This window comes from Raphanus sativus, chromosome 2 (genome assembly GCF_000801105.2).
Source record: "Raphanus sativus cultivar WK10039 chromosome 2, ASM80110v3, whole genome shotgun sequence".
Lineage (NCBI taxonomy): Eukaryota > Viridiplantae > Streptophyta > Magnoliopsida > Brassicales > Brassicaceae > Raphanus > Raphanus sativus.
Genome location: NC_079512.1, coordinates 3,791,066 through 3,795,640, shown reverse-complemented (window position 1 = coordinate 3,795,640; position 4,575 = coordinate 3,791,066). Strand labels below are relative to the sequence as shown.

Genomic DNA, 4,575 nt, shown 5'->3' with positions numbered 1-4,575 from the left:
GTAGCCTATTAAGAATACAGATTGCCGTTAACACATGACTATATCAGAAACCACCCACATTCCTGAAAGATTATGTATAAAAGGCAAATCAATGAATTAGATTTTGAAGGAAAAAAAATAACCGTATAGTAAAAAAAAGAAACGTAACTGATGATTTAAAAAAAGTAACTGTTTTTGTCAGAAACTAATAGAACGTGGTTAGAGATAAAAATGATGATTATTTTGTTTTAATAATATTAATAATTAGATCATACATTTATCTATCAATGGAGCATGATCCAAAATTGATAGTATTGATCCCGTTGGCGTTGACAAGATTGTGACGTTGAATAAATAAAAGGGTTTCTAGTTTAAACTGTAATCTATAAGATTTACTAATCTTATGTTAATTTAGAACTCGGATTGTGTAAATGCGGTGAATGTGAACAAATAAACGGTTTCTTGTATAAAATGTAATCTAGTCTCAGTATAATCTATAGTCTCAGAAAAGTCTTTGAACACAGATATCAAAAACTTCTTATGTAAATCTATAGTCTCAGTATAATCTATAGTCAGTATAATCAATAGTCTCAGAAAAACTAGTTTGGTTAGTGATATTTCCTTTTGCAAGTAGCATTATCTAGGTGAGATATAAGGAAGTTTAGACGAAAAGTATAGAAAAAAAAACAAAGTGACCTCGTTCCACAACATTAAAACTGAAGATGAAGAATTCAAACAAATATGTAAGACTTCCTCAGATAAACAATTACACAACTTGGTCTACTGACGGGCTATCATGGCCGGAGCGAAGGTGATCGGAACGTCCACCGTGTTCTTTTCAATAAACAACCAATCGAACGGTGATTTTATCGAACATCCGGTACGGAGGAGTTATGGAGAATGGTCTACGGTCTAACCGACCATCTTGGTCAAACCGTACGTTCATGGTAGAAATACTTTGCATCAGTCTCTAGGTTTCTGTACCCTCTCGCTGAACTCATCATCTGAGGAAACGTCACGTGGCATTTTGAAAAGCTTGGGTCCACGAGCTTTTTGTGAATGTCTTGCGGTAACCTAAGCGTGAACCGGTCGAGATTCCCCTCATGTTGACCGGCGGTGAAAATTCCGGCTAAGCTCCATCCGCTAGACATAGATCTACGTGGCATAGTCTGGTTATTACAGGTCAATGCAACCGAATCAATCAATCTTGCATCCGGAGAACCCAAAACAGTAATCCTATCACCGGTTGATTCAGAACCAGGAGCAACATCAGCTAAACCGGGTATCTGGATACAAACAAACGATTCTCCCGGTATGGGGACGAGATTGGCACGGCATAGAGGACATGTGGCGTGAGAATGGAGCCAACCATCTATACAATCAGGATGGAACACGTGGCAACATTTAGGAACCAAACGCAGCGTTTCGTCGTCTTCGAACTCGTTTAGGCAAATAGAACACTCAAGGGCCTCTTTGCTTATCATGATCATCTTCACCGTTGAGTATCGGAACGTTGGAAAAGTCTCAATGACTGATTCGTCAATTCCACGCGCCCGCGGGCCGCTCAGGGAAAGTCTGGTATCCCCCGCGCCGAGGTAGTGTGAGTTGTTCATCCCAATGAATCGCTCGAGCCACTTACGGAGATATATGGAGAAAACCCCAAGGGTGACGAAAACGCTGACTAGGACAAACATGAGTATTATCATGTTTGGGTCCAACCGATAGCTTTCTCCATACATATCTGAATCGTCATAAGTGTCTTGAGCCAAAGCGTGGCCGAAGAAGACTAGCAGAAAGAGGTGTAGCTGTAATATCGAACCATGATGACCAGTGGTTGAACGAGTGAGACCTCTGGGGTTCATGAGGGCCAAGCTTTAGCCCGGCGTGAGACTTCAGTCTATGCAACTACCGTATCTGCTTTTGATTTTTGAAGAAAAGAAAATTACCAATACTGGTATGATTATCAGAGGAGATGATACGATAAGAACAAGAGAAACATTGCTGAGATTTGAGGCTGCGTTACAATGGGCCTTTGTGGTAGGTTGGCTTTGATGTTTGAACAATGTCACTATTTAAAAGATGTTTGCATCATAACTAATTAATATGTTATATACACTATCCAATTTCTAATAGATGATGTTTAGGATCATGCATATAAATTTAAAACCATTTAATTTTTAAACCAAAAAATTATATTAATTATTTATTTTACCGTTATTCAATCAATAAAAGGTATAACATAAAATTTCATATAACATAAAATTTATTTATTAAATTTGAACAAAAATTCCTAATATGAATTTAAAAAAAAATTCTAAAAACGTCTAATACTTTTGTTTTTAAAACGAATAGAGTATAAAATTGTATATACTATACGGAATGATCGTGATTTTCCAACTAGAAGTTGAGATGTTTTTTATCAATGAGAACAACCAGTTTCAGTTCCTTTCTATTTTCCAAAGGATTTCAAGCCTATCCCACTTTATAAGTTAATGATTTTCTTTTTCCCCTTTTTTTGATCAAAGATTTTCTTTTTCCTTTTCGACCAAGTTTTTTCATGTTAATGTATTTTCACATTTAAAGTTTTAATTATTTTCGTTATGTCAGTAGACAGTATAGTCCAGCAACTTTGATATTACCAAAGTTAAAATTACAATGATCTTATACAAATATTTCATGTGTCACAGAAATATAACGCATTAGGCATGAAAATTTCACGTTGACTGGCAAAATTAGATTAATAAGCCATCACTAATATGGCTCTGCATCGTGTTTCATCCCATGTTCTCAGAGGCGGATCTAAAAAATATAACAACTTGGAGCACACTAATAAATAACAAAATTTTCAACCAAAAATGTAAGAGGTACTAAAAAGCTCTTAAAAATATGACCTAGTTTCTTGATATTCAATAGACAATAATACGAATGAAAGTGAAACTTATGTGTGTGAGACTTGCCCCACCTTGGTCTGCTCCTGGACTTGTCATCACGTCGTTTTCCAATTATAGGTTTATGTTCCTAAAATGTCTATTGCTTGATGCATGCTCTTGTTATTATCTTAACAAACAAAAGAATAGAAAGGCCTTTTAAGAGTTTCTATCTTAACATTTCCGTATGGAATAGAGATCCGATAGAGATGTATTTACAAATCTTTACATAATTTTACAAAGCTCTAACTAATACAATGAATATAAATTCTTAACAAACAAAAGAAGTGAATTTAGTACCGCTGGTCTAAAGGTTGATTAATATTTTCCACTATATAATACGGTTTAATTCCTAAAGAATATTCTTTATGTGTATCAGTGAAGGTAAAATGACAAAAAACAGCATAATTTAAATAGATCTGTTTATCATGATCTTATGTTAAATTTTAAACGCATATATATATGATTATATTGTGTATGGAAAAATGTATACTATACATTTTAATAGACATGTTCAAATATGAAATATCCATTGTAGAAACATCTATATAATTACTTTATCATTTACAATAAATAATACAATGAGAGTTAAGGACAAAACTAATTTATTTTTTCTTAATAAATAACTTAGTATCTACATCATACCATCTCAGAGGTCATTTCCCTATTTAATTTTATTTTATCAAACTATTATTATTTATTGACTAGGTACCTATAAATCATGATTCTTGTTTAAATTATAAACGACATGTTTTACTAGTCTTATGTTAATCGAAAGGTGTAAATGCAGAAAATGTGAACTAGAATAGAGTTCTGAAAGTTAATAGTTACTATTTGTTAATTTCACTAATATTTGTAATGAACACATAACATAATGATATGATAATATTTTATCAAGGGATGATAGAAAAGCCTGCAGCTGCCGACCACTACCACAAACACCATAAAAAGAAGTTCTAAATTAAAACATTATATATAATGGTTCTATTATTAACTTCAAATGAAAATAACCTTAACCGTCCATGAACATGGCGGTGTTTATTTTATTAGACCAGTCACGCATTTACTTGTAAGATATATAATTTGACCTAATCAGTAAATCCTAGTTATATATCCAAGTAATGAAATAAAGAATTATAGTCTCAGTATAATACATCTTGGTTTATTAGTCGTCTCAATAACTAGTTCGCTTACTGATGGTATCATAACGATGGTATTAGCATAAACCACCAATTACATGTTCTCTCATTCAAAATCATTTACAAACATTTTTCTACATCAATTTAGAATCATTCATAAATTATTAGACTTTATTTTTAAAGAATTAAAATACTCGATCTGATGTAAAAAATTGATCACTGGACCAAATAAATTCCATTTTGGGACTAAAAAAAGAGTTTGATGCCAAATCCAAACTATTACTCGAAACAATAAAATTCGAGCATTTTTATATTGGTCCAAAGCTTAACCGCATTTTATTGTACTGATTTGGGGGGACATAATTTACTTGCAAGAAGTCTTATATGCAGCCAGTGTTCCTATCTAGGAATATCATAATGCATTCGAACAAACCACCACAATTATTAGAACATTTTCATTGCTAGGAAAGAGAGAGTAGAGTATCTAACACATTGAAAAATAAATTGAAGATTATTTTTTTTTTGAAAAA

General features: G+C 33.0%; 1 pseudogene; it reads right to left on the bottom strand.

The window, feature by feature from the left end:
* Positions 1-705: 705 nt before the first annotated feature.
* Positions 706-1,990, bottom strand: LOC108841348 (RING-H2 finger protein ATL11-like; annotated as a pseudogene).
* Positions 1,991-4,575: the final 2,585 nt, after the last annotated feature.